The 26,347-nt window shown below is 49.1% G+C and overlaps 1 protein-coding gene across 4 annotated transcripts in view; it reads right to left on the bottom strand.

Annotated features, from left to right (window-relative positions):
* ARHGEF4 (Rho guanine nucleotide exchange factor 4) overlaps positions 1-26,347 on the bottom strand; it is a 119,188-nt gene that overhangs the window by 12,267 nt on the left and 80,574 nt on the right. The window contains exon 1 of one of the 4 annotated variants that reach the window (XM_066193986.1): positions 15,940-16,174. The exons of 2 other annotated variants lie outside the window; for them this stretch is intronic. The gene's annotated coding sequence lies outside the window, so the exon portion shown is untranslated. Of the gene's footprint in view, positions 1-54; positions 81-15,939; positions 16,175-26,347 lie in introns of those variants that run through there. One more of the 4 variants, XM_066193987.1, reaches the window with a different exon arrangement.

Here is a 26,347-nt window from a genome sequence, read left to right as displayed (position 1 = left end):
CTGCTTTGCAAACCCTTGAAATAAAACCTTGAGCATCAATATTTAGAGACATACTTCAGAGAAGAAAGCATTCAGAGGCCTCAGAGCTCCTCTGGAATGGGCAGAGCCTGAAGCCTTTAAGGTTGTTAAACGTAGCACTTAAGGTGCTTAAAATAAGACACCTGGAGAGTTTAAAGCAATTATACTGAGGAACAACAGTTATTTACTACAAGCCCCATAGAGGCCCCACTCTAGGAAAAATAACAATGAACAAAACCAAAACCAAAGCCCGTGTGGCTGGAAGCTGCAAGGGGCTCCTGAGCACAGCGATGCTGTGCCTGGTGCCACTGCTGACCCTTCCCACATCAGCTGTGGGGTAGCCAGGGAACCCCTGGGGCTGTTGCTGTCTCTGTGGTCCTGCTGGCCAGCACAGCAGGAGAGCCTGATGCCACTGGTTTATCAGGGCAGAGTCTCCCTTGGATTTCAACAACTACAGAGCACACACACGGAGTTCCCGCGGCTGGCTGAACACCAAAGAATTTCCTGAGAAGAATGTGTGCATTCTGGAGTTCTGCTAAAAAGGACCTGGCCATTGTGGAGTGGCAGTGAAGGCCCGTTTTTCTCCAGGAAAATGGTGCAATGATGAATTATGGGAGGGCAACAGGAGGACAGTCTGCGAGGCACACCGGAGAAAGAGAAAAGCTGTAGGAAAGCCACTGTCCCTGGGAGGTGTCCCAGCACTGCAGCAGTGTCACCACAGCGCACAGGGCACGGGCCACCCCACCCCTTGGGTCACCCAGAGTTATCCCCTGCTTTGGTCACTGCTTCTGCCTCTCCACAAAGGAGGGAGATGCACGCTGGAAAAGAACGTCAGCATAATCGTGAACTGAGTAAATCAGAAGAGGGTTAACGAGGCATTTGAAAGAAAATTGAAATGCAGTCTGCCTTTGGACAGCAAATGACCCTTCACTGAACCAGAAACAGCTTAATGCAGTGTTTCCACTCTGACAAAAATAATAGGATGATGGGGAAGGAGAGGGTGAGAGCTTCCCCCTGATCTACACAGGCAGTGTGCAGCCAGAGCTGGGTGGGATTCAGTGCAGTGATGCTGTGTATATCTCTGTGAAAGTAGGGGATGGATCCATGTGGCAGCAAAAACAAAAGGGTTATTGATGTGTTAAAAACAACAGAAGTGCCTCAGAATGGTCATGTAGAAATTAGAGCCTCTCCCCCCCTCGAAAGGTGGTGGGATCAGCCCAACTGAAGTGCACTAATGCACACAGGATGGGAAACAGGAGGAGCCCAAGGCTATGGTGTGGAAGGAAAACTGGGATACAGCTGCCACCGCAGCAACATGGTGGGATGATTCTCCCAAACTGCAGGGCTGCAGTGGGTGGCCATAAATCCTTCAGAAGGAACAGGCATGGAAGGAGAGGGAGAGAGGGAACCCCGTGTGTGAGGGAGTGTTTTGATGATGGTGAGGGCAGGGTTGTGTTCCCCCTCTCCTGAGGGGCAGCAGAGGAGCAGGCACTGATCTCTGCTCTCTGGTGCCCCGTGACAGGACCCACAGGAATGGCCTGAAGGCATGTCAGGGCGGGTTTAGGTTGGATATCAGGAAGAGGTTCTTTCCCCAGAGGGTGGTGGGACACTGAACAGGCTCCCCAGGATCAGGGCCCCAAGGCTGCCAGAGCTCAGGGAATGTTTGGACAATGCTGTCAGACACAGGGTGGAGTTCTCGGAGTGTCTGTGCAGGGCCAGGAATTGGACTTTGATGATCCTTGCGTGTCCATTCCAACTCAGGATATTCTATGATTCTTTAAATATATTTATCCATGATGGGGATGGATGAAGGGATTGAGTGCACCCTCAGTAATTCAGAGGTTTTAGCTTTTACCATAAAGCAGTGACAGCTAGAGCAGGGAAGAGAGCTGATGTAAAGGTGTATTTTTCCAGCTATCATACTTCAGCCCCAGAGGAGCAGCTGGCCGTGGGTGAGGGCGAGAGTAGCCACTGTCACACAGAGCTCTGCTGCTGCTTTGGGCAATGCTGGTGCACAGCCCATCCATTTGCTTTGGGACTGCAGGGCCTGGTGCCTGTGCAGAGCCAGCAGAGCCCAGCTCCTCCTGCTGCAGGGAGGGAGAGCAGTACCAGGGTGAGGGGGGCCGGAGCCCAGCACTCCCTGTGGAGGGAGCTGATGGAATACTCGGATCTCACTCTCAGCGGCTGCACTCGGGTGAGCCCCACACCAGGTCCCAGCAGCTGAGTTACACACCGCTGCAGGAAGGGATGGCTGTTGCTCAGGCAATGGGCAGAAGCTGCTAAGCCTTGGGAAGGGTGGCACCCGGCAGGCTTTTCAACATCCAAACTGTGACCAGCACATACAGAACAAGGCTCCCTCTCAGACAAAATTCCTTCTCCGTGTGCTGAAACGCACCAGCCTGGATCAGTGCTCTGAGTGCGATGTGCAGGCTGGTGCACACACCGTGGCCATTACCAGAGACCAAGTGGACTTCCTCTAGCACTGAGATGATCACACAAACAGAGCACTGATGATGTGAAGGCATTAATACCACACAGTACCGCGCTGTCACATTTTGGTAACGAGATGAGAAGACAAGAGACCAAGCCTGACGTAGCATTAACAGCACAGGGGGCTGATACACTCCGCTCACAGAGACACATGGTTCTGCTCAGAGTCACTGAAAGCCACGGGGCTGAGTAGAGAATCCTCAGCTGCTATTTTAATCCACCATTAATATTAATACCTTACATTTTCTCTATTCAACAACAGCCATACTCTGGGTATGATTTGCAAAATACAGAAAGTCACAACTGTGGGATGACCAGCCTGGCTGAACAGGCCGGCAAGACACTGCCAGCTCTCATGCAAAGGAATAAATAAAATACATGTGAACAACCAGCCAGGATTTGTTTAACTGACCACAAACACCATGTTTCTAGGGAGGAATGATCTATATGGAATAAAGCATGACATAAAGAGGAAAAAAAAATTCATCTGTTCTTGGGATTAGCTCAGGTAATGTACTAGAGCAGCACTCAGGACACCTTCAGGTGTTCAGGCTGACAGGCTCTGCCTGCTCCCCCCCTGCCCTGATTCCCGGGGAGGGCAGGGCCACACCTGGATGCTGGGCAGTGATCACCTGGGCAGGGCTCTGCTCTGCTCTGCCCCCAGTTCAGGCTGTGCCTTAGACTGGTATTTTGCACTGTGTCCAGTCCAGCTGCTGGGCTGATACAAAAATACCCAGCACAGCCAGCCCCTTTGCCAGAGCAGCTACTGCTGGGTAGCTCGGAGCCAGGACTGGCATTTCCATGGCACAGGAGCACCTACGGTGCCACCTGTCACTGCAGCAGGGAGAGCTGCCCCATCCTCCCCCGGGGGCAAGCTGCCGTGGGGAAAGAGGGAAAAGACTCTCCCTACCCCAGCAAGGATAAAACACCAGCAGGTTAAAGGCTTTTGGCAAAATCTGTTTGGGGTGGCACCGTGACCCGGCTCTGCTGAGGGAGCTGCCTGGCTCTCAGAGGGGCACGGATGGAAGGGAATGCTCACCCCACCGCCAAACACCTCCTCGGCTCAAAAGGCTCAGCTCTCCACACTTTGATCTTTTGCAATTAAAGCAAAGTTTGAAAAACAACTGGTAATTTCCATATGAAACAACATTTCTGTGCTGGCTTTGTAACGTCAAGGACAGCTCGGTACATGTTCTTGAAAAGGCCCAAACAAGTGTAGAGCAGAGAAAAGTTAGAAGACAGAGAAAGCAAAGCAGCCATCCCACAGCTGCTCTAGCTCCTGCAGCTGGCAGTGGGGAAGACAATCAGAAATCAACTTTTTTTCTTTGTTTATAAAAGCTTTTAATTTTGTAGACAGCAGCATTTGCAACCCCAAGGCAGCACTGGCCCAGATGTTTGAATCCGAAAATCGAGGGCAGCTCCGTTACTGCCCTGGCCTTGCAGTGTCCCAGTGCAGCCCCAGGCTCCTGTCCCAGCCCTCCCTGCTGCCAGGGGAAGGCACAGGCGCTGCTGCCTTGGGGTGGCTCCCTAGAACAGAGGCTAGACAGGATTGAGAATAAAGTTGGTGTTTATTAAAGGCCTCCAATAGACACACCTTGGGCAGCCAGAGCCTCCCAGGGGCTACACCCAAGGTGGACGGTGGTCACGAGTTTTTCAGACAATTCTAAGTTTGGTCCATTTCCATATCAGGGGTGACTGCTCCAATTACAGCTTCAGGTAATGAAGTCATTTACTCCCAGTTTGCTCTCCCGAATTCACTTTTGTTTATATTTTTTGAGGCCTGAGGCAGTGAGGCGTCCTTGGATCTAAGGCCTAGAGAGGAATTGTTGTCTGACCAAAATATGAAGACAGTAACTAACACTCTACATGGAGTTTTAGACTCATACACTGAAGCAGTACAGGATTTGAAAAATGTAAAGGCTAAAGTCCCAAGGCATCAGGACAGCTCCTCCCGTGGCACAGATGGAGGGGAAGATTGATCCATGGCCCCTCTGAGCAGTGTCTACACAGAGGCTGCCAAGGAGGAGACACAGCCAGGGCTGGTGCACAGAGCTGCCCCAAATTAAGTCCATTAATTAATTAAGTCCATGAGTTTGGGCAAACAGATCTGGCGTGCCAAGGCCTGTTCCTTGTTGGCATTGCAGCCCCTCAGTCCCCGTCTGTCTCAGGCTGGACACCTTGACATAATTACCTTACATGTCCTGGTCTTGTTTGGACAGGACCTCCAGGCAGTATGAACAGAGATAAAAGATCTCAGCAATTTACAGAAGGAGGGATGAAGACGCCTTTAGGAAATATTTCTCTTTGAGCTACTCGTTTCTATTTGAATAAAATTTGAATATCTTTCTCTTGACAACGCCAAGTACACTGGATCGTGCAGAGCCAAAAAATAAACCCAGGAGCATCAAAAGAACTGGGAAAGGGAAAGATCAGGGAGAGAAGGTGCAAATAGAATGGGATTTATTTTTCAGCTCTGTGACGCTAAAACAGACATTTTCCACAGAGCACCTGAAGCCAGCCCTTCCTGGTGAGCTGAAATGATTGCCATGAATCCTGTGCTCACTGCCTGACCCCAAGAACTTGTGTGTCACACACTGAAGCTGGACTGCTCCAGCACACCAAACATCCAACCCTGCAGCAGTCCTGACCCCAGAGGCAAAGCCCTCCCACGGCTCCAGTTCCTTCAGCAGTCACTTTGCTTCCAGAGCTTCTCCTCTGCCTCTCTCATGCAAGGTGCAGCAGAGGAGTGAAAATAAATTACTGACACACATGCCCCAAAGTTGTGCTTCATTCACACAAATACTTTTGTTCTCTGAACACGAGCAGAAGCCAAAACTGGCCTCTGCCTTGAGCTGAAGCCATGGGATAGTTTTGAAATTGTCCTGACAGCCTGCTCTTGTTTCCTTCAAAACTTTGAGCTTCGCTGTCAAATGATGGACAACAGAGATGAAATTGATCTCACAGAACTTCTGTCATCTGAGCAGCAGGCACTGAGTCTGAGTTATCTGGATTGGCTTTTTGGAGCACGTCCCCTCGTGGGGACACAGCGCCCCAGGGAAGGGTCCACCTTCAGCATCTCTCTCAGCATGATGAGCCAACCAAGCCCTGGGGTTCCTGCCAGGCAGGGATTTGGGCTGGCTCTGCTAGGCTGGATTGGCTGCTGCCTGGCTGCAGGGTGCCAGCAGCACCAACACAGCTCTGCAGCCACAGCAAACCCTTCAGAGCTCCTTGCTGCTCCTCTGCCCAACAGCCAGGGTAACACAGGCCCTCCGTGGCAGTGACAGCGGGCACGTGTCCCCACGAGGGCAGTGCTGGTGGCACCGCTTCATTCACAGCCCACACACGCTGCCCCTGACAAGCCATGCCTTGGCATTTGTTGCCCTTTTGCCTGCGCTGTGAGCTGCATGTTTTTCTGCACAGATTTTTGAGACTGATTAAGGACAGTGGAGGACTCTCAGGCATTTACCAAGCACTGCAGATCTCCATTCAAAATATTTTAATTTGACAGTATTCTCCTTAACAAATTTAAAATGTCAGTCAACAAAGATCTTAATCCAGCTAAGTGTGCTACACTGATATTCCACATTGCTGCTTTTTTAATCAGTGCCTGTAGTTAAACTCCTCATGTGACATCCAGTACAGCTGCCTCCATTTACCAAACATTCAAAATTTGTCATCACATTTATTTGGTAAGAACTATTTTCCACAAAACCATTCCGACTGGCATTAATCACATTATTCCCTTTTATTTATATCATCTGAGTCCTGATTCCCCCTCAGAAGTGATTTAAACAGATGGGAAGAGGAGGAGGGTCCCCTCTGCAGCAGGCAAGGCGAGGCTGTGAAATCTCCCTTTCTCCAGGGCTGCAGGAGGGGAGAAGTAGCCCGTGGGGGAAGTGGAGGAGGCAGAGCTGTGCTGCATGTTGGGTGAACCTCTGTGTGAAGAGAAAGCCTGCCAGGGGTGCATGACCCTGGGTGCCACTAAATGTGATCCTTCAAGCCCCAGAGTGATGCAAGAACCTTCCAGCTCCTCACCTAAAATGTGGGAGCTGATTATTACAATGCAAGAGGAAACAACTTGAAAATTGCTTTCAACCATTTCACTTTTGGCTGAAATTACGAAGGAAAGTTCTTACAAAGGAGTGGGGACAGTGACCTGAAGCTGAGGAGGACACCTAAATCACCTGGACCCTGTCAGTGCCCTCGGGACTCCAACCATCACTCTCCCATGGTCTGTCTGTCAAGGGAGTCTGCAAATTCGGGGAACTAAGATCCCTGAGTTTTGGCAGAAGGAAAAACCAGGGGCAAAGCCCTTCTGAAGCCTCTGGGTAACTGTGCAGCAGGCTGTCTTTGTGTCACACTGCAGAGCTGCACTTTGCAGTCATTGGTAACACGTGCAGTAAGAAAAGCCGTAAAGCAGCTTCCATTTTAACCTGTCAAACACCTTTCCAGGGGACATTTGTTGAAAACTCCTGTACATAACACGCTTATTTTCTGGCATGAGTCAAATGTATTTTCATTCCTTCTAAACAAGTGGATACGACGCTGAGTGACAAAACAGCAACAGCAATTCTATGCTGACAAAGGTACCACAAACAATACCTAACACAAGTGACTGACTAAATGAGCTGCTCCTCAGGAAGGGCTCTGCCAGACCCATTTAACAAAACATTGGCCCTCTCCATCAGGGTCAGAAGCCCAAATATCAGGAATGACTCAGAAAGAGAGAGGAGAACTAGGCAAGGCACAAAGAGCAGCATGAATCAAACGTGGGAAGAGTTTCTAGGCCAGAACAAGCTAAAGAGACCTTGAAGCTGTTTAGAGACAGGTGGATGGAGGGTGGCCATGAGCTGAAGGCTCACAAAAAGGTTTTTTCTCATCCAGGCTGCTGGGTGCCCAGTGAAACCACCAGGCAAGAAGCTTGGGACAAAAGCAGCACCTTTTCCCTGTGGTGCACAATTAAGCTGTGCCACAGGAAGCCCCACAGCCAAGCACAGAGGTGATTTTAAAAAAGATTAAGCGAATGATGTCCTTCAAGGACACTTAAACACATCCTGTCTGGATATAGCCCATCAGGGACCCTAAACACACCTGGGAAGGCAAAGAGCCAGGCCATACTTGCCTCTGCTCCTGAGCAGTTCCCCAAGTCACAGGTAAAAGTGTCACTGGCTGGCCCTACAGATCTGGGCATCAGATCAGTAAATTTATCCCACAGAGCATTAGGACATTAGGGAAGCAAAAAGCGCAGAAGGAAAGAAATGCTGACTATTTGTATTACCCACAGATAATTCTTCAGAACAGCAGCGAGCCCTGAAAATGTTAACCTGGCAGGCACAGCTACATCCCATGAGGTACAGCAACACTGTCATTCAGGTGGAAAATTAGCAGTAATTACAGGGACATTAGGATGTCCCCTGGGGCAGGGCTGTTCCTCTCCTGCCTGGGACTCCTCAGCACTTGCACGCATTCAGTAGAACAGATCCCACACACTCCATCCTACACGAGCAGCCCTCACCAGGCACACACACGTGGAGCAGCCATTCACCCCTACACGCGGATGTTGAACTCCTGGCACGCTTTTCTTCCCTCCAGAAAGGAGGATGAAAGTGTAGCCAGGGAAACCTGGCTGTCGACATAGTGCCTGGGAGAAAGAGTCCCTGAACACAGGTCACAGGAGCAGGTGTGTGCCACTTCCTCACTCAGAATGTCCACCAGCCCTTTGCAAGGAGGAGCTCGAAGGACCTCAAACCCTCCTTAAAGACAGAAAACTTAAGTCATTCCAAAGCTCTAAATCAGCTTAAACAGCTTAAACTGATCTAAGGCCCTACAGTGTTTTAAGCATTTTAAACCCATCTAAAGCCTCAAAGTGGCTTAAGGAGCTTGAAATACTCGAAGGCTTAAAAGTGGTTTAAGCATCTCTAACTTTTGGCTCAGCCAGTCCTCATTCCTCTCCCAGCTGTGGCACCCCTCACCTGAGGCACACAGCCCCAGGTACCCCAAACAGCCCCACTGCCAGAACAGCACCTGGAAATTGTCCACACACCCTTCTCCTGCTTCCTTTGGTTTCTGGAAAGGTGCAAGGCCTGGGGTTGAACTCTCACGTTTGAACAAGACTCCGACCTAGGGCTCACACATCCACAGAGTTTGTAGTTTCTGGTTCCAGTTTGGCTGCAGATGAAAATTGTGTCAGGCTGCCTGACTGCCCACTTCACTTCATCAAGAGTTTTGAAGTCTACACTCACTGCAGAGGATGAAGTTACCACAATTTTGGCATTTTCTGATGCCCTGATTTTAACTGGAATGGAAACGGCACGTTTTAGAGTGATTGCTGTTGCATCGTTTTTACACTGCTGTTTCCCAGAAACCCAAGTAGAAACTATTTTCATCAGAAAATTTTATTTAATGCTACATTAACATATTTCTGTGTCACTTCTGCTTTCCCCATTTTCCTCTTGCTGCAGCTGCAGGGCTACCCTTCCTCTGAGCACTGCCACCAGCACATTCCCTTGGGATATTTCCTCTCCTTTGGCCTCTCTGCAGGACAGCTCCTGGTTCCACCGCTTCTCTCATGACTTAATTCTGGATTTTTTTCCTACCCATCTCCTCTTTTGCTTTCTCTTTCATCATTATTTCTTTGCACAAGTGAGGATTATACTCTACAGATCCCTCAAGATAATGTGTCCAAACCAGCTCAGCTGTGGCTATTCTGACACACAGATTTGTTGAGGATAAATGCTGCATCTTGGCTCCTTGAAGAAGGAAAGGAAAAGGAACCACGCCAGTCACAGGCTCTCTGCCTCCTGATGACTCTTCCCTCAAAAGAAATAGCAAGTTATGGAATCAGTTATAGCTTGAAGGTAAATTAATCTAAAATTGTGTTACAAAGAAGGTTAAAGAAAACATTTAAAAGCAGATACAAACTGCATTGCTAACAAACTCTTCTGAACCATCCAAACATCAGCATCAAGCCCGAAACACAGTTCATGGCTTTCCTTCTCATGTGTGTGCATGAGTTAATTGCAACGGAACACACTGCAAAAACCATGCTGAAATCATTTTCATTGCTCCTGCCTCCTGTGAAGAGATCTCCCTTGCACTGAACTGTGCCAAAGCCTGTACAACACTGGCAGGTGCTGGCAGGCGTGCTGGGCCAGCACAGAATGTTTATCAGTTTCCATGACGTGGCTCAAAGATGTTCTCCCTGCCTCAAAAGAACCATGCACAGTTTAGTGTCTATTTACTTTCTTCACTTCTTCCTGAGAGAGAAACCCTGCAGGGTTTTGGTGACATAAAACTTACATCTTCCACCACTACCACCACCACCCATCCCCTTTCTGGTGATCTCTTTCCCATTGTACACACACTGGGCTGCATCCTTTCATCACAGAACTAAGAATTGCTGTTGGTCCTATTGTTTGAAAATGGGGCAGAGAAAAATCTGAATAACAGATAGAGGAGAAGAACAAAAAAAGACCTTGATAATGTCTCACTGTCAGGCAAAGGAGGCTGCCTCAGCCTTTGTTTTTGGTTAGTATCGGTAAATATAAAAATGAGTCATTTCTTTTGTAGTCCCTGCAAAAGTTTCTTCAAGTTATGTACACCCTAGAAAAAAACACCTTTTCCTATGGGAAGTGTCCTGTGCTAGGTACAGAAGATGTCCAGGAAGCAGCAGCTTCCTGGGATCTTCTGAGGCCCTGTACTATTCTGCTTTTGAATATATCCGTTTTCTTCATTTGTCTCACATCCACATCACCTGGATGACGAGACTTAATGGCCTAACCAAAGCTAAGGCCTCAAACCAGAACCACATTCCTGTTTCCAAGACCACATTGCAAACAAGTCCTCGAAGTGCAGGAGACCGAAGCAGCTGCTGCTCCTCCTGCAGGACACAGCTTTGGTGCAGACAGGAAATCAATCACACAGCTCCTGTTGTGCACCAGTTCTCATTTCTGCCGCCCTGACTCCCTGCACAACCCTCCCACAGTGGCCACAGCTCTCCAGCAGGACCAAGCCGTTTTGCAGAGGCAGCTCAGTTTCAGCTGAGCACGTTCTGGTAGGTCAGGAAGCGATGGCTCCTGCCATTCCCAGTACTCCTCTCTTGGCATCCAGTGCAAATCTTCTCACTACGTAATTAGATTATGCTTATTATAACAAGTGCTGGCTCCTGGGCCCTACAAGTGTGAACTGGGACGCTAAAAATACCAAGCCATGACTCCTTAGCAGCCTGTCTTTCCCTAATCTCCTGCTAGAAGTATTTCATCTGGTGTGGTGAGGAAAGCTGTGTTGGACTGCTGCTGAGAGATCCCAGTGTGGCTGCTTGGATTCACACAACGCCTATATCCAATGTTTGTAGTTCTATGTAACATTTTCCACAACACTGCAGATACTCAACATGCCAGGAACGGATCAGATCACGGTTCAGAACAAGCACAGGCAGTGGAGCCCTGCTGTGCCTGTGCTGCTTGGAGCTGTAGCCCCACAAAGAGCACTCATGCACTGCCCCTGCACTGTGGCCCCTAAAACCAGCACAGCTCAGCAGGAGACGACCACTGATCCCATTCCTGAGCTGATATCCCAAACACACACAGCACTGGACAAGCACAAGAATTTCAGGTGTGGGCCCTGAGCTGTTTGCTCCATGCCCTGTGTCCCCTGGCTTTTCCCAGCAGCTGCAGGAAGGACAGAGGGGGCTGAAGGCAGCCCCTGTCCCCCAGCTGGGGGAGGCTCCATCTGCTCTGGCACCAAGGAACAGCAGAGATTCAGGTGTCCAGTGTGAAACTGGTGCTCTCTGGAGGGTCTCTCCAGGGAGGGAGAAGGGTAAGACAGGACAAGAACTCGGTGCTGCTGCAGGATGGGTGGGACCACAGCGTTCCAGAGGGGCCAGGTCTCCTGGGTTGTTGCAAGAGAGAGCAAACTCCCAAATTTCCCTCTCTGGTCCTTCACACCTGGCTGACTCCTCTGCTGAAAGGTTGACCAATATCCTCCTGGTGCTTTGGGTGACGTTTTTCTTTTAGCACCTCCAAAACAGGTGAGCCCTCGCATTTATCAGTACAAATGCAGAAAGTTTGCGCGCACACAACGGGACAGGGAAAGCCACTGTGGTGTGAGACAGGTCCATGCCACCTCTTTGAGCCCTAGTTCTGCCACCGCCAGATGCAGACACAGAGTGGGTGCACTGCATGTGACATCAGGAGTCCTGCCTGGAGTAATCCTGGCCAAAGAACTCATACAGAGATTCACATAATAAATAATTTTATTCCAGTTTGCAGCACACTCTAGTTAACAAGGCCAGTGACACAGCATCAATAACAAGTGCTCTCCCTCTAGAAATTTTTCTTTAACCTGTGTAATGTGGCTTCTTTTGTTGTGTGTTAATTTTTCGTTTTATTTTAAATCAAAACACTGGAAGGAGTAATTAAAAGTAGTTGTTGATGGTATCATCCTAAATGCTTACTGTGTTTCTTATCTGACCAGCTCATGCCTTGAATTCCAAGAATAAATCACAAAGACAGCAGATACCACATATCACCACAGAAATGAGTTTAGCCTGGGAGAACAAATTAAGCAAAGATATAATCTAAAGCCCAGCTCTCCCTTTGGAAATGATGTCTAGGTTGTGCTCCTGTTCACAGATGCTCTTTGCTCTCACAAGGCTCCAAGCGGAGCAGTAGCAGAGCTCTTGCCTGTTAAATGTTCTGGTGAACTTGCCCCACGCAGGGGGCACAGCACATCCCTGTCCCTGCAGGGCTCAGGACATGGCACACCCCTGTCCCTATAGGGATTAGGGCATGGGACACCCCTGTCTGTGTCCCTGTAGGGCTCAGGACACATCCATGTCCCTGTCTCACGGAGCACCCCAGGGCACGGGAAGAGTGCGGGCACAGCCTCACTCTGCACGCAGGGATGAGGGGAAGGACGAGGGGCTGTCCATGGCCACACAAGGCCTGGCTGCCACACAATGCCCTGCTCTGCAGCAGGAGCCCTGGGCACAGGGAGCCCTGGGCACAGGGAGCCGCGGGCACAGAGCTCCCCATCTGCCTTCCCCCCTGCCCTGCAGTGCTGCTCCCTCCCAGGGCTGTTCCCCAGTGCCAGGGCAGGGCCTGCTCTTCAGGTGACAGCAGAGAGCACAACCACAGCCCTTCTGCAGAGCAGCCAGCTCTGCTGGCAAATAAGTGCAGACAGCAAAAATGTAACAGAAATGTCCGAGCCTCTTCTCTCCTGCCCAGCGCTCTCTCCTTCTCCTTCCCCACTGCCTTTCCGTCACCATCTACGGCTTCTGCACACACTTCAGGGATCCTTCACCAGCTCTGTTTTTCCCGGTCTTTATTGGCCATTGCAGTTTCTTCAGCCAAGATGTGAGGCAGGATTGAGTGAGTCACAACTAATACCAGACTGAATAACACTTGCTTGTCAACTGCAGCTTCCAGCAGAATGTGTACAGCTGCAGGGGAAGCTGAGGAAGGAGACAAACACTGACTTCCCCATTACAAAACTTGACACAGGTACTTCAGGATTAGTCAGGTATCAAGAATCTAGACAAGCACTGGAAAGAGGAAATTAAGATTCACCAAACGTTAAATAGTAAGTGGGAAACTGTTCCCAGGCTCATAGCAACCCAAGCTAACACCTGTGCAGGCAGTGTTGGAACACGTATTTCCATAAGCTTCTCTGTAATCTTGATATTTTTCTGATCAGAATTTTAAGTGCAAGAACAGTTCTACTTTGTTTGCTCCCGACTGCTCCAGTACAAAATTGTCCTAAGCAGGAGTAATGCAAATTGTCCCAAGCAGGGAAGGGGAAGGCAATTTCACCAGAGGGCACATTAACCCTTTCTATCCTGTAATATACTTTTCTTCCTCGCTGTCCTGCACTCCCCATAGCCCTTGAAAGAAACAATTCTTTCCTTTAGTTCTCTAGCACTGAGCCGGTTTTCTCCTGGGGAAAGCTTGGGTCTTTCCATCAGCAAGTACAGAGCTTCCCAGAGGAGTGCAGCATGGCAGCTCTGTACCCCAGGGGCACAAACTGCCCAAACTCACAGCATTCCTAGGCCTTCCCAGGTCTGATATTCCCAACCTAGCAGAGCCCTCCAACAAGCAGCAGGAATAAGGCATCCCCAAACTGAACATGCAGCAGTAGCAGAGGGTGAATCACATCATCACCACAAGACCAGCACAATGCCAACCAATTTTACAGGACCCTTAATAAAAAGAAGTTCCTGGAAAACTTCCCTGAAGTCCCTTCCTAGGCAGAGTGGAACAGGAAGCTGCAGTCTCCAGTTCAGTGACAAAAGCCACCCAAGGACCATTTCAGGGCCATGGCACCGAGCTGAACAAGAGCATGAGTCACTTGGTGAATCCAGGCTCGCTCGAGGCTGGGAGACACTGGTGCTCAGCTTCCCAGCTGCCCCACACGGTTCCCACATGCTAAGCCAAACCCTGGGATTATGAATGGAGCTCATCTCCAGCTCTTCAGAGCCACACGTGCATGTGAATGACTGCTCTTCTCATCTAACATCAGGGGGTTTTGCAGTATTTCAAGACACGGAGCAGGCACGACAGCAACACCTGACAGTGCAAACTCAGTGCAGGGGCTGCCATGGTGCTGAGGCACCTCACTGCTCCCACTGAACAGAGGTGGGAGCTTCTGAACCTCGAGCACTTTCAGAACCTGCTCAAACCTTGCACAGGATTTGCCCTCAATAGGCAGCTACCAAAAGCTTTCTGTCCCTGACACCTGTGACCCCAAAGCCGTACTTTGGTCCCTCACGTGTCATTTGAAGACTGAGCTACACATTCCCATCATCCACTTGTACTTTCCAAGAAACAATCCTTTTTCCACCTTATGCCATTCAGTTCTGATTCCCACAGAAACTAAGGCCTCAGGTAAAGTTTAGAGGCAAGAGAAAACAGATTGGTTTGAAAGCCAAGTTGTGAGCGGTGGTTAGCTTTTTTTTTTCATAGTAACTTCAGAAAACAACATAGACTGGATGGTTTTGGTGGCTGTTTATCACAGTGGCTAGATAATAGAATTTATAGCCTAGTTTGAGGTTTTTAATAACTTGAAACTGTTCACCTGCATAAGAGATTCCCAGAGAATTGCAGGGAGCTGGGGCCTGCTGCTGCCCCACACCCAGAAGTGCAAGAGAGAGTCCTCTCTCAGGGAAAAGATGTTCTGCACCCCAGGTGTAACAGAAAGGAGCTCCACGGGTACAAATTCCATTTCTTTCGTGCTAAAGTGGCGTGGTTTTGTACGACACTAATGTATTACACAATCACATAAACAACCGATGCAGAGTACATCACTCATGATGACAGAGACAACACCACCATCCAGCCTTTCTCAACACCAGATCAGACTCCAGGAGCCATAAATATTCAGGTCTGAAAGAACTGCAGTAGCCTCAACCAAAAGCTGTCTGCAAACACACTGCCCCTGTGAAAGCTGTACTTAAATTGCAGATTACCTAACACACAAAATGAAGGATCCTGCTGAGTTTTAAGGGCTTGCATCTTTTGCAGTCTTCTGCACGAAAGCAAGCAGTGTCATTGAGCACAGCGCACTGTGGCTTCCTTTCCAGTCTGTCTTCCTGCAGGGACGTGTCTCCTCCAATGCCATCCAGTCGAGGGTTGCTCCATTGGGGTGCCAATGCCAAGTGTGGGAGTGCTGTGACGTGAGGGCTGCTGAGAACATCAGGGAGGTGAGCAGGCCTGCATGGGGCGGGCGGCCTGGCTGCCCTTCCCTCCTGCCCTTCCACAGGGGCACTCCTGGAGCCACTGCCCGTGCCCGTCAGGGACCAGGGGCTGACAGTCCGTGTCCGGGGCTGTGGCCCTGCCAGCCATTTTGATACACAGAGCTGATAAGCACCGAGGTGTCATAAAGGAAACGGCGTTAAAGCCAACAAAACGCTCTGTCCACACTGCTGCAGCGTTTATTCAGCCTGAATTCCTGACGGACTCTAGTAATCAATCTCTTTGGCTAATTGGGCATCACTCATGCCACAGCGCTGACGGTGACAGAGCAGCGGAGGCGTACAGGCTTCAGCTCCTACAGCAGGTGTTTACGTGTAGCTGCTCCTTGTGTAAGGGCTCCTTACAGCACGACCGTCCCTCTGCAAACAAAGCAGCAGCACCTGGGGCTTCTCCAGGGCTGAGGAGTGCTACGTGCAGGCACGGCATCGTCACGGCTGGCAATCAGGGCTGGTTAGTGCCACGGAGAGCGGGTACCATTAAGCAGGTTGGCTCCGTTACCTCTCTCCCTTTCTCTCGTTTACCTGGGATCCAAAGCGCAAGGCACGAGTGATGACAGGAGGAGAGTGAGGGGAGCGGGGTGGGGAACGAGCTGATGATTAGAAAACACGGGAGGAATACTCTGAGACACACAGTCACCGTGACAGCAGACAAGCAGACCAGAGGCAGACAACGACAAGCTGACCTGCTGATTTGTTGGCCACTCCTGGAAACCCCCATGCACCACACCACTACCGGCTGTCCTCCTTCAGTGAAATGCCAAAAGAAACATCAGCACCACGTTGACGATGATGAGGAAGAGCAGGATGACAAAGACCACGACCCGCTGGGTCTCCGGGTTCATGTTGCAGCGGAGGAAAGTGTGAAGCGCGCTCCATTTGTGCCTGCTTCTGTCGGGGACCTTTGCCATGGCTTCAGCCCCCCTCCAAAAAAAAAAAAAAAAAAAAAAAAAAAAAAAAAAGGAATAAAAAGGCTTAAGTGCCCGCCAGGGCAGGATGGGGCAGAGCGCTGTGAGCAAAAGCTGTTTGCAGCTCTCAAAGCAGAAGCCCGGCTCGGCACAGCCGCAGCACGTGTGCCAAACGCCCCCTCAGCTCAGGGCGAGCTCGGCAGCACATCCCCGCGGTTCCTCGTCTCCTGTGCCCAAGGAGCCGTCGCCATCGCTCCGGCAGGAGGAGGACATGGGTTCCTTGTGGCGGAGCTCTGCAATCCGGCTGCGATGTCGGCTTCCCAGAGAGCGGCGCCGCGATTTGCTGCGCTCCGTCTCCAGGATACACCGGGCCTTAGCAACGCGGAGCGCAGCCCGCCGTGTGCGGGAGCCTCTTAAGGAGGGTCAGCACGGGATTAGGCGCCTGCTTTTCTAAATCCCTCCACCCGCACTGACAGCGTGCCGGCCACAGAGGCGACTCCTGCCAGAAGGAAACCCCTGCTCGGGTGGGGCCGGCCCCGCACACCTGAGCAGCAACAGGTGCGGGTGTTGGCAGAGGGACGGGAGGTGCAGCCCCGGCTCTGCCCGGGAGCACAGCAGAAGAGGCTTGTCTTGGGCTCTGCCGTTCGCTTCCCGGCAGCATCCTGGAGCCAGAAAGTCTAAAGGACTTGGCTCCCTCTGCCAACGCCTCCGTGGGCCTGAGTCACTGCAAATCTCCAAATCTCTGCAATCAGAAAACCTCTATTCAGCTCTGCAGAGCCCTGACTATGATTTTATGAGCTGAACTTTTGCTGCTGGACTGCCAAGTTCACCATGCGGCCTCGGGTACACCCACAGATGCCCCAGCTAAGCATATCTCCCACCCGTGTTGGGTCAGGAGCAGAGGGGAAAGGGAAAATCCTCCTTGGAAGGATTAGGGAGAGACCTTGGAGAGCATTTAGCACAGGCTCTTCCACTGCAGCCCTTTTGTTTCCTCTAGCCAGCAAAGCAGAGCCCACCTCTCACTCAATAGCCAGCAGCAATCACTTCCCAGGAGAGGAGGAGGAGGACTCAGTATTCAAATCCTTCCCTGACAGGAGACAGCTTCACATCTTCCAGTTCTCACTTACGCCACACCTTCCCCCTCATGAAACCGAGGGATGCAAATCCAGCAATCCTGACAGTGAAATCAGCTCAATCCAGACCTTGGGTTTAGGGCTCGGTGATACTGGAGCTGTGCGTGGAGCTGCAGATGGAGGATGGAGTTATCCAAGAGGATGACTCTGCACTTTACACAGAAGTTTCCAACATGGCCACACACATTCCTAGGAGCAGGAACAGGAGCACAACGTTCCCCTCCTGCTTAAACACCAAACTGTTAAACAGCTCTGGTAGCCTCCATCTCTGGGAAGGGCCATGTGGGAGCAGCCACAGGATGCGGGTACAAATGGAACGCTCTCAGCTTCTCTCACAACCGAGAAACAAACTAACAAAAAAGCTGCCTTTTTTCAGGTGTTAGCACATCAATGCCTCCAATGCTTCTTGGGGGTCTGTACAGCTCCTGTATACATCCTGGAAAACAGCAGGTTAGATATTTAAATGGGGAAAGGTTTAAGAATTATGGGTACTGGTACTTTCCTTTAATTTTGGAGGGTTTTTTCCCCAACTCGCACCAGCCACAGCAGGGGCTATACAGAAAGGGCAGTCAAAACTTCCATTGCTTTTGCAATGTTTAAGATAGCTGTCTTTCTTAGTCATAATAAAATCAAATCAAGAATTATTTCAGTCTCTTGTTTCTGAACACAAAGACGCTGCAAATCTCCTTGTCTCTAGCCTAAATATAGAACAAGGAGAATGGTGCGTAGGATGAGGTGTTGTGCTCTCAATGCAGCTTCAAGACCCATAGGAAGAACCTCACAAACAGAGCAAACTGCTGGCATTTACAGGCTGCCCAAGCTCACCAGTGTTTGAGTTTTTGGCCTGCAATGAGTTAATGGCTTTAAAAACCTATTTCTCCCTGCCATGTGCAGCGCAGCAGAACACTTCATAGCTTCCAGACTTCAATTTACTGAAAGCTCTTCAAGTCCACAGTTGACTTGCATCATTGCATTGTTCAACTCCTGGGCATTCTGCAAATCTGGTCTGGCTTTGAAGGCTTTTTATGCCTGACTGAGTTTGGACATAAGCCACCAAGCAGGATTTGGGTGGGATGTAGATCTTCAGGCGGAGCTAATTATGGTGAATGAAAAGCATGATCACACCCACTTCTCTGAAACCTGCACAGCAACTACTATCTTCTCTAAGCACAGAGTTACACTGAAAAGAAATGGATAAACTCCAGTGACTCAACAAGGCTGGCAGAGCTACGCTGTTGGTATTGCAGGATACGGGGTAGTTTCTAAAATCCATGATTAATTAATCCATGATTCTCCACTAGTCTCCTGAAATCTTTGCCACTTATGAACGCGCTAAAACATTCGAAGGTGACAGCACAGAAAATTTGTCTGAAGACATCTGAAAGGGGAAAGAAGTTCACTTCTTGGACACTGCTCTGAGCCCCCCTGGAAAAAGAAGTCCAGGGGAAACTGACGCCAGAAAGAAATTGCTCCGGGGGGGAAAAAAGGTACAAAATTGTAGTGGAAGGTACATTTCCATCTAACTCTGTGGTGTCTAAGAAACACCCCAAGCCCCAGCTACATTCCTTTGCTCTTCTGATGTGCAGGCCCAAGTGCCCCCTGCACTACATTGCCTGGGCACAAATAACATATTTGCCTCGTGTACATCCTGGAGCATTGCACAATTAATGTTAAGTGGCATTCACCCTTCTGAGCCCTCAGTGAAGAGAAAGTGATCTGGACAAGGACAAAAGCTGCAGGGTGACTCTAGCTGTGACCTGGCTTTTGTTTCCACCCCCACACAGTGAATCCCCTCACAAGGTCTGTGGCAAGGACCCTGCATGGGGGAGTCACTTCCATGGTAACTCCAAGTGTCTGCACTGGGGGGGCTCTCCAGCTACTGCTGCACTCTGCTAAACATCATATGGCATTTTCCCAGCATGGAAATAAAGCCTCATTTTTATTCCTCACCGATCAGATCATGCTTCTGTGGTAGGTGGCATCAGCGAGAGATGAAATGGCAGAAAGTTTTACCTCGTGGCTTGTAATACAGTGGGGCTCACTTTGTATAACTATCACTGAGGGAGCATATTTTCAAATAATTGCTGCACAATCTCCACTGGAATCTGATTTGCAATTGTAATAATTTCCTTTCAACCCTTCGTCTAAGAGCCATCCTCAGCCAGGACTGCACCATGGGAATAATGCTGCCACTCAAACAGAGCAAGAAGTGAGCACAGCACAGCCTCAAAGGCCTGGGCACACACAGAGCCCTGCTGCAGCCCCAGGAGCTGCTCAGTGACCAAGGGGGAAGGAGTTATTCAAGAACCCCCAGTCTAATATTAGATGAAATAGAAGAAGAAAGATTTACCTTCATTTTTTCATCAAAATGATGTGAACTATTGCCCAGTCCTCACTCATCACCATGCAGCACATGAGGCCTAAGCTTCTGAAGACTGCTGTTGGTGTCATTTTTAGGAGTACACAGACAAACCCACTCTCTACCAGTGAAAAGGATGTTTCAATATTGTAGCAGCTGAACTGGGAACTGAAGGGCACACACACATAAATGTGAATAAATAAATGTGCTGTAAATAAGCAGCACAGGTGTGCCAGTAGAACAGGCAGACAAATAACCGAGGAGACAAACAGTGAAGCTTGAAGGATCCACCACTCTGTGTCCCACAGCAAGGCCACGTTCAGCACCTTTCTCCTCTCTCCTGGTGAGCAGAGAAAAGCCAAGTTCCAACTAGAACACTGCATACCATGCTGGAGCACATTTCCAGGACTTCCTATTCTTGACTTGTCACAAATAGGAATGTGCTTGCTACAAGTACAAGAAACAACACAATCCAACTCCTCTTAAAGGCAAGGATCCCTCACTATTGTAGGCACAAATACACCGTGCTCTGAATATCCCTAGATAGAAAAAGAGCTTTTACTGGGTCATTTATCAACACTCTCCCTCCAACAAGGTGAAAAGTATATTATCTAAATATTAACAAAGCCAGAAGTGCTAGAACTGAGCCTGGATTGGACACACAGCCCCCTCCTGCCCCAGCTGCCTGCTCAGGGCAGAGCTCATGGACACACCAGGCAGGCAGCTCCAGGGTTTGCTGGCTCTGTGAGTGCAAACACAGCCCGGAGCACGCAAATGTGAACCCCTTTGCAAGTTTCCCCATAGGCATTCCTAAAGAGGATACCTTCTGAGGCAGCTTTTCTCTCTGTTGTTGCACCAATGAAGCCACAGAGACAAAAATGAATTCCCCTGTCCCTCTGGCAGCACTGGCTGTTGGAATGCTGGGCATAAAGAACTGCAGAGGGAGAGAACACATTCAGCACATGCAGAAACCTTTAATGTTGCAACAGCCAGGTTCACCTGGGTCCACATGACTGGATTTTTTTCCCTTTTCCACTTTTCTTTGACATAAAAATCACCTCATTATTACTGCCCTTTCCATTACAAAGAGCGGTTGAAGAACTTCTTAGGGAAAAAAGCTTCTGTTGATTTTAAGTTTTTTTTTTAATTGGGTGATAAAAATACTTCTATCTATAACACTGGTGTGGTGAACCATTTCAAATGCATGTTTTAAAAAAGAATCCAGGCTGAGTGGATGTTCAGTGGATGACAGCTCAGCAGCTGAAAAGGCTGACAATGAAACTGTGAGAGGGGCAGGCATTTGTACCTGCAAATCAATCCATGGAAACCAAGTTTCCTTAAGTCCCAATTATCCCACAGTCACACTTTTCCCAGCATCCAAACAAAGCAACTCTCAACCTTGCTATGCAGAGAGTTAACTCTCAGCGCCACTGCAGATAACACCTCCCAAAAGGACAGCATTGCTCTTGAGCCACGGCCAGAAAACATCAGAACAAGCGTAGCTTTTTCAGCTGCATATGATCATGTACTTCTAAATTGGAAAACAGTCTGTCAGAGCTTGCTTTGAGTTTTTACAGTGTGTAACACTGTGTTACTAGAGCACAGTTACTCCCACTGCATCTTTCTCTAGCTCGTACTGCATGCTTTGAGCCCACTCAGCTTTTACAGCCAGTGCTTCCCTGGGCAGATTACTCAGGCAGTGCTGCCAAAACTTTACAAGCTGTTCTTGTGCTCCAGTACCAAGACTCACGAGATAACTCTCAATGGAAGGAAAATGGGCCTGACCATTTCCTTATGGAGTGAATAGATTAAGGATGGCTCCTCTGGGAGTCTGCAAGAAAAGCTGCTGTTCAGACTGGCCACCCTCGACTACAATTAATTAACAAGAAAAAAAAAAGAAAATAAAAAGAGACAATCTTCTTAGCAACCAGTCTTTTGCTTTCAGACTCTACTAAACGCAGAGAATATTCCAAATTCTCCTAAAGCAAGTTTTATTTTCAAGAGTAGCGACAGCAACTGTTAACTTGAAGCATCTGGGAATTACCAGCATGGCCTGGAGCTCCAGTGCCAAAGGAAGGTGTCGGTGCCACGAGCCACGTGCGGGCACGACACATCCCACACTCCCTGGGAGCTGAGGAGAGCTCCAGGGTGTGCTGGGCTGGAGCTGGGCGTGCTTTGGGGATTTGGGGATGGCAGGAGAGGGATGCAGACAGCAATGGCCTGGGAAATAAATCTAAGCATGTTAGGATAGATGTGGCAGAGCAGGGAACAAGCGGGGAGAAGCAAATAGAGGCTGGCACAGCCCATGCAGTGGATATTCCTAGGAAGGTGGATATTTTCAGTACAAATTGGACAAAGGCAGAGCAAAGGATATTGCAATAATGATGCTCTGAAAGAAACACAGCCTGAATGAGGTTTGTAGTAAGACAGATGGAAAGAAAGGAAATGCTGCATCTTGGAGAGCAGCAAGATTAAGAGCCTGAATGCAATATCTAGAAAGGGGTCAGAATGGAAAATTACCGTTCTTGTTACAGGGCTGAGGAACAGACATGCTGGCAGTGACACCCTTAGTGACTGAGAGAGGAGGTGTTTGGGCTCCTGAAATTATTTGAATTCTTTTTGGTTTTGTGGTATCCTGTTTTTGACCTGAAAATTTGACAGCCAGGGGTTACAGAGAATAACAAGGAACGGTCATTTGGGCACTACGTGGGCTGGAACAGAGAAATAAGGGAAAAACAGTCAGAGAAATACTCCTAGAAAAGTCAAGGAAAGAAGAGAGGAAACAGGCACAGGTAGAGTTGGGGAACCTGAAGCAGGTGAGGTTGGAGGAAGCTGCAATAAAACGAGGAAAACAGAAGAAGAGGGGGAACAGGGCCAAGCTTTATTTTTCTGGTTGTTTCTAGACCACTAGACCCCCTTTCTTTCTGACTGTACAGGTGTTTACAAGAGAGCAATGTAGTTTTGGGCTGCCTCAGATATTCTGTTGAGCCCACACATTATAAAATTACAAATACAGCTTTCCTTTACCTGCCATCCTAAAAATATTGCATTTAGCATTCTCTTACTGCTCAGCATCCTCACCTCTTACAAAATGTACCAGTCTTGTGGAGGCAGAAAACAGGAAAACTGCTTACAAGTGACAGGTCTCTAAAGTTCTTCCAGGCTGGTCTGTGGTAATGTTAATTTGGGAGTCCTCCTTCATTGCCTTCTGATGTAAGTAAAGGAGCCCCAGGAAGGCTGGAGAGAAGAATAAGCTCCGTGGATGAGAACAAGTTCCGTGAGAATGAGAAAAGCCATAAGAGGATAAAAGACATACATAAGTTGTGTATAAGAACCAGGCTTGGCATTCCTATGTCCTACATGACAAAAAGCAGGGCAGAAATTTTCATTGGTCAAGCAGCCTTCCAAGGTGACATCTCCCCCAATACCTGTGTTTTAGCCAGAAGGCCAAAACCCTGCAGCAGAACAACACACCCTGGAGATCAAACCTTGATGGGCTGTTCTCCAGAAGCTGCCCCAAAAATCAGTAAGAATCTAAGATACAGCTCAGAAGCAAACTTGGTAAGTGGTTGTCCAGAGAATCGGGAAGGTGAGCACGAGTTTTCAAGCCCCAGCAGTAAATGAACAAGGTCCCCTCTGCTTTACTAGCAAAGCATCCATTAGGGACAGAGGAATGTGAAGAAACCAGGACATTCAGTCTGTATTGGAAGCTCACACACCCTGCTTTCATTCCATAAAACCTGTTGACGTGAAGACTTGCCAACAGCGAGTCAGTGGAAACGCCAGAAACAGGATCTTCTCTAAAGATCACAGATAACATCAGCCAGAAGGAGAACTGCAAAAAAAAAAAAAAAAAAAAATAACCCCCACAACACCTTTCTAGGTCACTGCTCCCTGTAATCCAACACTTGAAGGAAGAAGCTGAACTCGATGTCCCCCGAGGCCCCGGGGACACAGGAGGTGTGCGGGGCAGGCCCACTGCTGGGGACAAAGGCTGCTCTTCCCGGCCTGTGGAGCGTTCCCGGCGGGAACAACGGGGTCAGGGCAGGAACATTTCCTCATTTTGCTGCAAGGAGAGGCTGAGTGACCTGACTGAACAGTGGCTGTCCCAGGGCACCACGGAGAGCCGGCCCCAAGTGCCGCAGAGGGAGGGGGAGCCTTCCCACGAGCCTCAGGAGGAGCGCGGCTGGCACTTGAGCGGCTCGGTTATTGTTGTCGATCTTTCTGCTTTCACCAGAGTGGGAATACAAAACCGCAAGGAATATGCCAGTGCCTTCACTCTTTTAAACTACGGCCAAACTTTTTTGCTAACTCAGTCCCCAACTCACTAAGTGTAGGACAAGGGGCCTTGGGCTCCTACTTGATGGGGAAGACCTCTTGAGGGATTTACAGTGCTCTTTGAAGGGTCAAAAGAGTCAGAAGGATTTTGTTTTTCCACCACTGGGATCAGTTGTCTTCCGAGAATTAGGAAAATTCTTTGCAGAGAAAAGCTGCTCCAAATCAGGGTTTGGAGAGAAGAACAAATCCAAGAAATGTTCTGATATCAAAACCATGCTGAGAGGAACCTGAGACACAAGTGTGATATAAAATGAGAGATATTCACTTCCCTGTCTCCATGCAAACACTTAAGCCTGGAATAACCTCTGCAATAACCTCTACACTACCCAGCATGCCTACTCTCTCACATTCCTTCTTTATCCCCTTCACTCAGTAAATCTTTGTACTCCAATATCCACTTGGTTATTGCACTGTTATCCATCCCAGGTGTTTCTTGAACTGGTAAACTGGGGCATGGACATCCCCAAACCGAATTTTAAAAGAAAGGCACTGGCAGAGCAAAATGTAAATGCAAGATTCTGCAAAACAGACTTGTCTTTGCACACCATCAGGCTCCCATTTCAAGCAGTGGTAACAGCAATTTATTACATTTCTGAACTAAAATCTTTGTAGGGCTGCAAATATCGCAGTGCTTCTAGTGCTCTTCCTCCCTAAAACAGCACTGGAGAGTTAGGTACCAAACCAAGGATCCCTGAAAGACAAACAAGGAGCTCCTGAGGACAGGCTAAATGCCGTCCTTGTATCAGGGAGAGCGCAGGCTTGAAAGGTTTTCACTTCACACATGGATGGGGAAATCCTTCCCCTTCACCAGCACATTTCCTTGGCTTCTTTGCACAGACCCTGATTAGGTGCAGGTGAGAGGCCTCAGCAGGCAGAACCGTGAGGACCTCGAGGGGTCAGAGCCTGCCTTGCCCCGCGGGAGGATTTGAAGATCTCAGTGGTGCTGTGGTAAGTGGCCCTCGTGAGATAAAAGTGGCAGGCAGGAAGCCAAGAGCCTCTGCAGAACAGCCCTTATCCCTACAGGACACAGTGGCACTGCTACAGGTTAAAGGAGCCCTTTTAATGGGATGCCAAAGCCTTTATCTTCAGGATGAAGAGACAAACACATCTTGTTGTCTTTAAGCGGTGGGGAACATCAGACAGAGTTCTGGGAACCCATGGACACGCTGGATAAAATGCAGGCAGACTTTGAGGTGATTTGGCACAGGTAACTTCAGGAGTTAAAACGTTCTTGGATCTTTTTTTTTTTCTCTAAAGGGAATACTATTTGAGGAGCCAAGCCCCTCTTCACACCCCAGTAACTGGGAACACATTTAATGCCGACAAAACCCAGACATTTTCTTCAGTGCCCTAATACTCGCAAGAGATCATTAACAAGCGTTAACAGAAGCTGTTAGTCTTTACAGTCCAACAGCTGGCAGGGCTGATGTAAGAACTCCAGAGCCATCAAGCTGTCTCAGTTATCTCCTTGGAGTGACGTATTTAACTCCGTTTTACAGCCAGGGATGAAAGTTTGGGCAGCACCTCCCACTCTTCAAACACGTCTGTGTACATGTGGGGGCACAGCCGTGCCCACAGGGAGGTGAAAGCCTCTCCTGTCCTGCTGTTCCAGCTTGGCTCCTGGAAGGAGGAGTTAGACTGCTTGAGGGACTGAGCTCACAACCCACTCATCCCCTAATGCATCTGCAGCACTGTCACACCACAGAGTTTTGGGTTGGGAGTTAGAACTCTAACAGCTCCTCATTATTCTTATCCCCAAAACCAAGCTAAGCCTGGAGGTTTTTTATTTGTTCCTAACGAGTATCAGATTAATCGGGGTGTTTAGAGAAAACATGGTCCAGCAAAAGAAAATGTATTTTCCAGAAATGCTTCTTTGTGGATTGAACTGGTGGAGTGTATGCTACAGCCCCACGGCAAGGGAGCTGCCTGCCCTCATCTCCCATGGTTGAGAACAAGCATTTGGATGGATAAGGACCCAATGCAGGTGCGAAAGCACGTCCCATTTCCCCCACCTTTCCAAAAAACCCTGACATTCACTCACAAGAGAGCATTTCCTCAGTGCTGAGTGAGCTACACTGCCTTCCATCACAACCTCTGCATCTTCAGCCAGCTGAATCCCTTGCTCAGGGGGTGCCCAAGTCCCAGTGCTAAGGATGACATGAGAAAATGGCTCAGAGCAGCCCCAGCTGCCCACGGTAGAAGGCAGAAATACGGCTCTGGAAACCCCTGGGACCACTTAGCCACTGATCCTCATGTTTGATGAGACATAATTGCCATAGAGCACTTGAATAGACTGATTCGCCTTAAATCCATTGCGAAAAGCCCTCTGAAACAACCCTAAAAGTCTGCAGACCAG

Source organism: Chamaea fasciata, unplaced genomic scaffold (genome assembly GCF_029207755.1).
Source record: "Chamaea fasciata isolate MVZ Bird 193981 ecotype frontalis unplaced genomic scaffold, bChaFas1.0.hap1 SCAF_11, whole genome shotgun sequence".
NCBI lineage: Eukaryota > Metazoa > Chordata > Aves > Passeriformes > Sylviidae > Chamaea > Chamaea fasciata.
Note: the sequence above shows the minus strand (reverse complement) of the source record. Positions and strands in the feature narration are given on the sequence as shown.